This window comes from Pleurodeles waltl, chromosome 8 (assembly GCF_031143425.1).
Source record: "Pleurodeles waltl isolate 20211129_DDA chromosome 8, aPleWal1.hap1.20221129, whole genome shotgun sequence".
NCBI classification, from domain to species: domain Eukaryota; kingdom Metazoa; phylum Chordata; class Amphibia; order Caudata; family Salamandridae; genus Pleurodeles; species Pleurodeles waltl.
Genome location: NC_090447.1, coordinates 402,344,682 through 402,357,090, shown reverse-complemented (window position 1 = coordinate 402,357,090; position 12,409 = coordinate 402,344,682).

The following is a 12,409-nucleotide window of genomic DNA, read 5'->3' as shown; positions in this document are numbered from 1 at the left end:
CGCGACCTCTCTGCCAGCGCTTATGGAGATAATAGCCGAGTTCGGCCGGGTCTCGGGATTTGGGGTTAATATGCAGAAGTCGCGGGTCCTCGGTTTGTCGGTCAGACCGGATCATGAGGCAGACCTGAGAGCTAGCTATCCCTTTATCTGGTCGTCCCTGAGCCTCCCCTATTTAGGAGTTGAACTGGCGACCTCAGCCGCTAAGACAGCGAGCTTAAACTATGCAACACTGATCCGTGAGGTCCAGCTGGACTTGGAATCATGGGGGAGGCATAAACTATCTTGGCTGGGCAAAGTGGCGGCGGTGAAGATGACAATTTTGCCGCTCATCCTTTACGTGTTTCAAGTGCTTCTGTTGAATCCGCCCCCTAGAACGTTGGTCACCCTTCAGGCGGCGATTTTGAAGTTTATATGGGAGGGGCGACCGGCACGGCTGTCCCAACGGGCTCTGTATCGACCCAAGAGCGGGGGAGGTTTGGCGATCCCTTTTCTTCAACGATATTTTCAGGCGACCCAACTGCGCTTTCTACTAGAGTGGAATCGCCCGCTCACTGAGAAACACTGGTGCTTTATGGATCAGGCAGCAGCGGGTTCACATATATGGAAGGAGCCTTGGCTCCGACGCCGGCATAGGGGGGCCGGACTCTATTCCTCCCCTGTCACAGGGGTTATGATGCGGACATGGGATGCAGTGGCTGTTAAGACTGGATTGACATCCTTTCCCTCCCCAATGACCCCCATAGGAGCAAACCCTGACTTTGAGCCTGGATTCCAACTGGAGGGTTTGAGACGCTGGTACAAGGGGGGCTGCAAAAGGGTGGGAGGTCTCTTTGACGAACAGGGGGTCCTTTCCTTTGAACAGTTGAGGGAATTGTACAGTTTAATGGAGGCAGATAGATTGATGTATTATCAGATTCAGCACTGGGCGACGCAGCCGGCGAATAGAGCGTTAATAGATAGCCCTCTCACATCATTCGAGAAATGGCTCCTGTTAAAGAAGGATGATAGAGGAGTCATCTCAGAACTTTATCGACTTTTGCAGGGGGAACAGTGCCCACCAAAGACCAGAGGACAGATGCGTTGGGGGAGGAAGTTGGAGAGAGAGTTATCGGACGAGGAATGGGACAGTATCTTCTATAGAATACATCACACAGCCTATAACGCAGCGGGGACGGAAACATCATATAAGGTGGCCTCCTATTGGTACTACACTCCGGCAGGACCCTGGTAAATCTGACTTATGCAGGAGGGGGTGCGGTGGCATGGGTACACTTGTGCACCTGCTGTGGCGCTGTCCCAAACTTCATCGCTACTGGGAGGGTCTAATAGATGTGATCGACATGGCATTCCACACAAAGATCCCCAGACTTCCATCATAGATCTTGCTGGGGCTGCCTAATCTGCTTACTTTTCCCTTGAGGTCGTTGAGAGGGAGACAGATGGCCCTGGCACTTAACGCAGCCTTACAGCTGATTCTGACCATGTGGGGTACGATTAAGGTCCCGACACACAATGCGTGGCTCCAGAAGCTTTGGTTTATACTTGCTATGGAGAAACTCACATTGGCTTTGCAGCAGCGGGCGGGTGACCTGAGTGATCTATGGAAGCCATTTCTGCAGATTCTCTCTGCAGAGTTTACGGAGTTGATATGCCCAGCGTACTTGAGAGTCTTGAGGCTGACCTGAACTTTGACAAGCATGTCGACTGAGAGATCCCCGATCCCCATGGGCTGTGATGTGGCGGGAGGAGAGGTGGAGTGGAAGAGAGATGGTGGGTTGACATGGTCGCTGGAGGGGAGCATCGTTAAAGTGTCTTATTTATTTATATGTTGGTTTGATTATTATAAACGGGACTCGCAGTTTAAAGGATCTCCTGTTGGGGCTCTGCCTGTTGAGTTATTGTCAACAAGAGACTTGTAGCGAGGCTCTTTGAGCCAGAACTAGAGCCTAGTCTGGAAGACTTCTGCTAGTGGATATAGACCGTTTACAACGGAGATGTACACTATGTATCAAACTGCGATGTACTGTGCTTATATTATATATTTGCATTTACATGTTTCAGTGTTAAAATAATAATAAACAGATTTGATCCATCTCCATTGCCTGTAACACCTATTTCCAATGGGAGAGGGTGTAACACCCCTCTCCTAAAGGAAATGCATTGTTCTGCCTTTCTGAGATTGAGCTGCTCAATCCCCAGGAGGGCAGAAACCTGTCTGTGAGGTGGCAGCAGCTGGGGCTGCAGTGGAAACCTCAGAGAGCTGGTTTGGAAGTACTGGGGGCCATGGTGGAGCCCCCAGGGTGCATGGAATTGCCCCCCCCATACCAGATTTGGATTGGGGGTTCAATTTCACAAACTTAGACACCTCACATGGCCATATTCTGAGTTACCATTGTGAAGCTACATATAAGTATTGACATATATGTAGTGCATGCTTATAATGGTGTTGGCCCTGGACAACGTGGGGCCACCTTTGCTAGTGCAAGGGTGCCCTCACACACAGTAACGTTGTACCTAGCCTTCAGTAACTGAAGGGTAGATATATAGGTGACTTATAAGCTACCTGGTGCAGTGAAAAATGGCGGTGAAATAGTGTGTGCACTATTTCACTCAGGCTGCAGTGGCAGTTCTGAAGAAAGGTTTGCTTGAGCTTCTTATGGGTGGCAAAATAAATGCTAGAGACCAAAGGATCTCCTGGAACCCCAATTCCCTGGGTACCTAGGTACCATATACTAGGGACTTATAAGGGGGTCCCAATCAGAATTGGAATATGGAGTCACTAAACTATAGTGACAGATTTGGTAAACAGAGAGAGCATAAGCACTGGAGTTCTGGTTAGCAGAACTCCAGTGACGCAGTCAAGCATACTGACAACACATATAGGCCAAAAACTATGAGCACTGCGGTCCTGGCTAGCAGGATCCCAGTGAGACAGTGAAAACACCCTGACAAACAGACAGAAATTGGGGGTAACATGCCAAGAAAGATGGTACTTTCCTACAATATTTATACTTGTTTTGCGACAAATTTGTGATTTTTTTTAACACAAATTCAGTGCAAGATTAACTCAATATTTATACTTTGGCGCTAGACCCATCTAGCGCCAAGCTTATGGAGTTAAAGTCATTTTTGGGATGTGGAAACCTACCTTGCATCTCAGTGAGATGCAAGGTAGACGTTCCGGTACAAAACATGACTCAATGGCCTTATTTATCGCCCGTGCTATAATCACGCACGGGGGGAGGTGGGGTCGAATAATGGTGCCAGGATGCTTGTTTCCGGTCCAGGGAGTACCTGGCCTGGTAGTTCGACCTGGACTGTTCCCATGGGGGAACAGGGTCAAAATTGATTTGTATTTGGCTGGGTCAAAAATAGGGGTGGCATGGTGAGCAAAAGAACGATGGAGTAAACCAAGATCTGTGACTGGGGATGAGTATTTGAAAAGTTTCAACACTCTGTCCATCAACCTTTTGTGTTGCTAAAATATTAGTGTCAATAACAACCTCTGTATGAAGTTTTGGATTGAATTATGCCACTTCAGCAGCATTTTCAATGGCATGTTTGATTCCCTCGAAACTTTTCTCACAGTCTTATGACCATCAGAAAAAAACATTTTTCTTCGTTAACTCTCGTAATGGAGCACTTACATTTACTAAATCTCATATGTACCCTAAACAGTAACTGTTCATGCCAAGAAATGAACATACCATAGAAACATCTTGTGGGGGATCAGTATTTGACAGTGCTTGTACTTTTGCAGGATCATATGTCATACCCCCATCAGAAAAAATATGGCCAAAGAATTTTTGCTCTGTCTCTATCTGCATTCAAAGTCAAATCAGCATCAGTAAGCAAACAACATACTTGGGTGAGAGCTCTATCGTGCTCCTTCTGTGTAGCTCCAAAAACTAATATGTCTTCACTATAATTGAACACATTCACAACAGGCTGTATGATACGTCGAATGACGGCTTCGGAAGGTTCTACAATCGATGACACACCAAAACTAAAGGGCATATTTACAAGAAAAAGGTGCGGCATAAATGATGCACCACTTTTCTTGCGCCCTCTCTACCTGAACCTAACGACACCATGTGTGCGCCGTATTTACAATACGGTGCACCATGGCAGTCTTTAGCACAATAGCGTCAACTTTTTTTACGATATTGTGGCGCTTTGCTACACTAGCGTGAAAAATGTTGACGCTAGTGGAGCAAAGCACAGGGAGGCCCATTGCATATAATGGGTGTGTCATTTTAACGTCTGCTTTGAGCAAGCATTAAAAATGACATAAAAATCATGCAGTGAAAAGTTGTAAATTTCACTGTGTCATTTTTTCGGGCCTCCCTGTCCTGGAACGCCCACTTGCATACATTATGCCTGATGCAGCATTGTGCCACTTTGTAAATATGGTGTGCAGAAAAGCCACCTTAGAGCTGCCTTAGTGTAAAAAAAATGATTCTATCGACGCGCTAAGGTGGTACAAGGGGCTTGTAAATGTACTCTTAAGTCATTTGTATAAAAACAGATCAACATATATAGAAAAAGTTGTAATGTGCCTGCAATTTTCTCGGGTTCCAACTGATGATAACCTTTATTTAAATCAAGGCGAGAGAAGACCTTTTCACCATTGAATTGTATTCTTATGTCAGCAATGTGCGGGCCTGGATGTCGTTCTCATTCAATTGCCTTGTTTGCCTTGTGCATGTTAATGCATATGCGTACAGCGGCCTCACTGTCCTTTTAGGGCACTACCACTATAGGAGAAACCTATGTCGTTGGACCAGTAGAACGCTCAATAATGTCATGCTTGAGTAACGATTTAAGTTCTTTTTCAACAGCTTCTTGTAAATGAAAAGCAATTCACCTATGTCTCTGAGCAACAGGACGGATATCCTCATTAATATGTAGCTTTAGTGTCATAGTCTTAAGCTTTCCTAAACCATAAAACATCAAAGGGAATTGACTTACTATTTTGTGATGAGCATTCATGTTGTAATTCATTGAAATCAGTCCCATATTATCAGGTGTGCTGAAACTGAGTAGACAACACTTCATATGAGATGGCATATAATAGGGAAACATATGTAAATCATTATCACATCAGTGAACCTAAATTAGTCACTGGGAAATAATAATTTCTTCTATCTCAAGCTCTTTCCACAATTTATTCTTGTCTCACACAATTCTACCCTTCAAAATAAATGAAATTACACATAGAGAACACAAAATAAGGTATCTATCCATCAACATATAAGGACATACGTATATATCACCAAAGTTTCTCTCAGCATTTGTCCTCTGAATGACTATGACAAGCATCCATCTATAACTCTAAGAAGTATAGCTTCTTCATTATGAAATTAATTGAAATTACAGTGTTTGATGAGAGTATCAAGCCTTCCACAAATGTATTGATGGTATCACCAGCTTTTTGGAGTTCCTGACTAACAATGTGTCTTTAGTAAACAAAGGGTGAGATGTATCAAGATTCGCATTTGCGAATACCAAATAGTGATTTTTACCGAATCGCTAACTGGGGTTCGCAAAATGCGATGTAACAACACCATCACAGAATTTTTTGTGATTTCTTAAAAGTCGCAATCGGAAATAGCGAGTACCAAATAGCGATTCAGTAAAATAGTGAATCAATATTCGGAAATCGGAAATTGTGATTTTTGTATTCTGGCGCAGCTTGAAGACATCACAATCAGGAAGTGAGCCAGTGCATACTGTTTCCAGAAGCCTGAGTGACAGGAGCAGGCAGAGAGACCCAGCACTGCACCAGGGAGGCACTCAGGAGAGTCAGCCAGGACCAGAAAAAAACTAAGGCCACTGATGGGAATGGAAGAACAAAGGAGAGAGAAAGAGAAAACTTAAATTCCGTGAGCAGGTATTGGAGATGCTCACAGAAGAGATGGTCAAGAACCATGACCAGTTATTTGGCAAACACTCACTACAGGTCCCAGAAAGTGAGAAGAGGAAAATGTGTACTGACATCCAGACCAAAATATGTGCGGTGGGTTTTACGCAGCATTCCATCAAGGAGATACGCAAGCGTTGGTACGACTTGCAATCAGGTGCTAAAGAGAGGGTAGCATGCAGATTGAAGAAGGCAAGGAGCACTGAAGGAGGACCACCCACCCAACACCATCCACCCCATGGAAGACCTGGTGGAGTCAACACTGCTGCCTAAAGCAGTTAGTGGTGTTACTGACATTGACACCTCAGGCGCACCCGGCACCAGCAAAGGTAAGGGCAGCAATGATTTAAATCACCATATGTGCATGCACAAATGCCACTTAGAAAATTGCAATAGAACAATGCATAGTGATAGGTAGCCCATGCCACATAATCCATTCAACACAACAATGCCTTATGGGAGTGGTAGTCCATACCCCAAAAGTGCATCTACTACATAAATAGCAATATAGTGTAAAACCAAACAGATAAATAACACAACAGACAATTTTAGACACTATTCCAGGGGAAATTTGTATCATGAAAGTAACAGTGAGATTACAAATCCAAGGTGAACATCATGAATGATGTGCTGCGCATTGTTGTTGCAGATGTTCCGGGCCCTAACGCAACAGAAAGTGGAAAAGGGGGGAATGACGAAAATCAGCCACAGTCCGATTCAAACACCAGTAAGTCCATCGTGCATGCACCAACTAGACGCAGTGCTGCCCCTCCCTGAGTTTACCCTGGACTCCGATGAATTGCAGGAAAAAGTACCCATACCATTTCCAGAGGTTAGAAGCTCCGACCGACAGCAGTCCCTGTTCCAGCGTCAGTCTATTCCCCACAGGAGGCATCGAGAAGAAGGCAGACAGTGCACAGAGGAAGGTGAGGGCCCATCGCTGTTTGGTAGCCTTCAGGCATTCATGTTGAAAGTGCAGCACCTGCAATGTAAGCACATGAGATCAATGCACAGGCAATTCGTGTCTCTCAATAACAACACGTGCAAGCTGCATGAGGGACAGCAAACTACAGCAGAACACGTAAGGTAGATGACAAATGCCATTAGGGAACTCTGCAGTGTAATGCAGCAGGAGCATGTCACCCACCGTAGGGGCCATCACCAATAGAGGGCAGATTGGATGGATTCAGCAGATCAGTCTATCGACTCACTACCACAACTGCTTTGGTATCACGATGTGCTGTGGGCATGCAAGTGGAAATGGCACTTTGAATTTGGGAAGTTGCACAAGGATTGGGACAAGTCACCAATGTGTTGGAGACAATGCAGATATCCCGGAGTGCTACAAAGAGCAAACTGGGTCGTGGGGATAGTGAGGAGCTCTCTAGCCTCAACAGTGTCACAACCCCTGCGATGGATCCTAGGTGTTGCAGTTCCAGACACAGTACTGTCTCTGTCGTCATCCTCATCGGAGACTGGCTCTGTGGGTTCCAATGGTATGCATCTTGTTGTAGCGATGTCTTTCAACATTGCACATGTGGCCACAATTTTTCTGGTGGTGCCGGGACTGTATTGCAGTGCTACCCCACTCTTGTGCAGGCATCGGAAATGACTCTTCAGCAGGCTGAAGGTCTTCTCAATCATGCTACGTGTCCTACTGTGTGCTGCATTGTATCTCCTTTCACTTGGCATGGCAGGATTGAGATAGGGTGTTAAGATGAAGGACCACACTGCATATGCACTGTCTCCTAGAATGACAGGAGAGTAAAATGAGTTATTGTTATCCGTGACATCACATAGACGTTATGGGGCATTGTTCCCTGTTACATTACCAAGTAGGTATCCTTTGCCAAACTCTCCAGCAAGAAGTCTTGTGTGTATTGCACTGTACCTGAAGATGTAGGAATCATGTGTGCTACCTAGGTATCTGGCCACAAGATCTGTTATTATGTTGGAGGCATTGCATATGACCTGGATGTTCGTGGAATGTGTACTCTTCCTATTCCGATATGCATACTCTGTGGCAGATGGTGGCCAGATTGTTACATGTGTCCCATCAATGCAGCCAATGACATGTGGAAATTGTGCTTCCTTGTAGAAATCAAATTTGTTTTTTTGTAAATCCTGTGGGGTGTTGGGGAATTTTATGTGCAGATGGATTTTGGTTAACACTGCATTTAGGAATTGTTGGAAATGGCCTTTCTGCAGGGTCATCCCCAGACTTTTTGCCTTCCTCCTTCTCTTTTTCTGACCTAATTTTTGCTGGCTTTAGTACTCTGCCCCCTTTACCACTGCTAATCAGTGCTAAAGTGCATATGCTCTTTCCTTAAAACATGGTGACATTAGATCATACCCAATTGGACTATTTAATTTGCTTAGAAGTCCCTAGTAGAGTGCACTATATGTGCCCAGGGCCTCTAGATTAAATGCTACTAGTGGACCTGCATTACTGGTTGTGCAACCCACTTAAGTAGCTCCTTAACCTTGTCTCAGGCCTGCCATTGCAAGGCCTGTATGTGCAGTTTCACTGCCAATTCGACTTGGCATTTAAAAGTTCATGCCAAGGCTAAAACTCACCTTTTTCTACACATAAGACACCCTTAAGGTATGCCCTAGGTAACCCACAGGGCAGGGTGCTGTGTAGGCAAAAGGCAGGACATGTACCTGTATAGTTTACATATCCTAGTAGTGTAAAACTCTTAAATTCGTTTTTACACTGCTGTGATGCCTGCTCCCTTCATAGGCTAACATTGGGGCTGCCCTCATGCATTGTTTGGGTTGTAGCAGCTGGTCTGAAAGCAGTAGAAAGGTCATATTTAGTATGGCCAGAATGGGGATACAAAATCCTGCTGACTGGTAAAGTTGGATTTAATATTACTATTTTTTAAATGCCATTTTTAGAAAGTGAGCATTTCTCTGCACTTAAATCCTTCTGTGCCTTCCAATCCACATCTGACTAGGTTTAGTTGACCGCTCCCTTGTGCATCCACTCAGACACACCCCAAACACAGGATGCTCAGCCTCACTTGCAAACATCTGCATTTTGAATGGGTCTTCCTGGGCTGGGAGAGTGGAGGGCTTGACACTTGCATGTCAAAGGACAGTAGCCTGTCCTCACACATAGGACTGCCACACCCCCTATTGGGACCCTCACAGACAGGATGGAATGGAAAGGGGGCCTTGTGCACTTCTAAGCCACTCCTTGAAGTCTCCCCCACTTCAAAGCATATTTGGGTATTTAAGCAGGGTCTCTGACCCTACCAACTTAGACACTTCTTGGGGTAGACACTCTACCTCACAGACACTTCCTGGAGAAGAAACATGTAACCATAACCTGCATCCTGCCAAGAAGAATTGCTTGGCTGCCCAAAGGACTCACCTATCTGCTTTCTGTGAAAGACTGCTGCCTTGCAGTTGCCCTGCTGCCTTGCTGTTCCCTGGCTGAGGTGAAGAAGTGCTCTCCAAGGGCTTGGATAGAGCTTGCCTCCTGTTCCCTGAAGTCTCAGGCCCAAAAAGACTTAGGGCCTGATTCTAACTTTGGAGGACGGTGTTAAATCGTCCCAAAAGTGGCGGATATACCACCTACCGTATTACGAGTTCCATAGGATATAATGGACTCGTAATACGGTAGGTGGTATATCCGCCACTTTTGGGACGGTTTAACACCGTCCTCCAAAGTTAGAATCAGGCCCTTAATCTCATCAAGAAGGACTCCTAGTGCGGCGAAATTCGACACACATCCTGAAAGAAACAACGCACAGTCTGCACTGCGGTGAAAATTTCACAGCGCGCCGAACCGGAATGACGCAGCCCGACTTCGCAAAGAGAAGATCGGTGCAGTGCCAGCGTAGTGACCAGAAATTCAATGCACGGCCCACTGGATCGATGCATAGCCGAGCCGGAACGACGCAGCCTGACTTCCAGAGAGGAATCCACGCAACGCCTGCCATGAGGTACAAAATTCGACACAATGCCCACCAGATCGATGCAGCTCCTGTGACTTCGTCCTACCAGCACAAGAAATCCACGCACTGTCCCTGGAGCGTCTGAAAACCCCGCAACCCGAAGAGGATCCATGACTGGGCACCGGAAATTGACCCACAGCCGTCCCTGCGTGGAAACTAAACGACGCATCGCTGTATGCAGCCCAAGAAATCGACGCACACCCCTTTGTTTCCACGCTTCTCTTCCTCTGCTGCCCTTTGCTGAGATTTTTCACATAAACCAGGTACTTTGTGCTTGAAAGAGACTTTGGCGGTCATTCTGACCTTGGCGGGCGGCGGAGGCCGCCCGCCAAAGTCCCGCCGTCAGGTTACCGTTCCGCGGTCGAAAGACCGCGGCGGTAATTCTGACTTTCCCGCTGGGCTGGCGGGCGGTCGCCTTCAGACCGCCCGCCAGCCCCGCGGGAAAGAGGCTTCCACGATGAAGCCGGCTCGGAATCGAGCCGGCGGAGTGGAAGCTGTGCGACGGGTGCAGTTGCACCCGTCGCGTATTTCACTGTCTGCGCAGCAGACAGTGAAATACATGTAGGGGCCCTCTTACGGGGGCCCCTGCAATGCCCATGCCAGTGGCATGGGCACTGCAGGGGCCCCCAGGGGCCCCGCGACCCCCCCCTACCGCCATCCGGATCCCGGCGGTCGGACCGCCGGGATCTGGATGGCGGTAGGGGGGGTCGGAATCCCCGCGGCGGTGCAGCAAGCTGCGCTGCCGTGGAGGATTCAATGGGGCGGCGGTACACTGGCGGGAGCCCGCCAGTGGTGCCGGTCCGACCGCGGCTTTACCGCCGCGGTCGGAATCCCCATTGGAGCACCGCCGGCCTGTCGGCGGTGCTCCCGCGGTCCTCCGCCCTGGCGGTCTTTGACCGCCAGGGTCAGAATGACCGCCTTTGTTTGCTTTTAAAAGACTGAAGACACTTTAAAACACTTTTCAGTGATATCTCTACATTTACTTATTGCATTTTAATCGGTTTGACCTGCAATTATCCAGATAAATATTATATATTTTTCTAAACACTGTGTGGTATATTTTTGTGGTGCTATATGGTGGTATTGTATGATTTATTGCACAAGTACTTTACACATTGCCTTCTAAGTTAAGCCTGACTGCTCAGTGCCAAGCTACCAGAGGGTAGGCACAGGATAATTTGGATTGTGTTTGACTTACCCTGACTAGAGTGAAGGTCCTTGCTTGGACAGGGGGTAACCTGACTGTCAACCAGAGACTCAATTTCTAACAGGAATGCATTAAAGAAGCATTAAAGCACACTTTGAGATACACCTCTGCTGCTATGATCCCTTGATAGCTTCCTGAGGCTAAGAGGTGCAGGGAGCATAATACCTGCACATGAGTGGGTATGGCATTGGTTCTGTGTGTGTCGCTTCATTAGGGGTTGTAAATCAGCTATTAAATCAAGTATTATTGCAGAGTTCAACCTGTACTAGTCAAAAATCGTCTCCTCTGTTTGTTCAAATAGGGTAATGTGCACTCTAAAAATACGCTCCTGTCTCCTCCTCCCTTTCTTCAGATCTGCCAGGATTCTCATCCTCCTCACCATGATGCAGAGTGCAGCCATTGTTGAAAAGAGCTGAAGCATTCTGGGCCTCTTTATATAGGTTGACCTGTTTACCACCCGATTTCGATTAGTGGTAAATTGTACATGCAAAAACCCATTTTGCAACCAATCGCAATTTGCGAGTGCTTGATACATTGAATTGCGATTCGTTATTTGCGGATCGCAGTCTGTGATTCGGAAAACCTAGTCACAATTTTAAGGAATCGATATTTTAGCGATTCCTTAATATTGCACTGCACATGCCTTTCATACATCGTGAAAATCGATTTTGCATTCGCAAACAGTGGTATTTACCGATTCGCACCATTTGCGAATGCAAAATCCTTTGATACATCTAGCCCAAAGTTTGGTACTTTGATTGAATTAATGATTCAACGCTTCTTTAATCTGATGGTACGTGACTCCTTTCTCAATTCTCTGCATTTTCTTTCTGACTTTTTTATTTCACACCATCACCAGCAAGATTTTTTGAGATACTTGATAATCTTTCTGTTATCAGTCTCTTCAAGTGCATCAATAAAATCATCAAATGTCTCTATCCAAGCAGTCCATCGAACTCCAATATTTAGCTTTGTGGCAGTATCAAAAGGTGGTTTCAGGAAGGGAGCAGCATTGTACTTGTTCACAGGATTGGTTGACACTGCGACCTGAGCTCTCTCTGGCTCTCCTTGCCAGAAATCATGATCTGTTTCATTAATCCCCCTACATGGCCCTGCAATGGGTAGGGCTCAGGGTCGTCTTGGATAAAATCCATTGGCAGAACGGCTTCCTACCAGACTTTCCGCCGCTATTATGGACGGCTCCATAAACACAAGGCCAGCACTTGTCTTGGAGCCACCCTCAGCAGCGGTATGATGACTCTGTTTAATCAATTCAGATGACCCTTTCATTTACTTGAGGGGTCATGTTTTCAG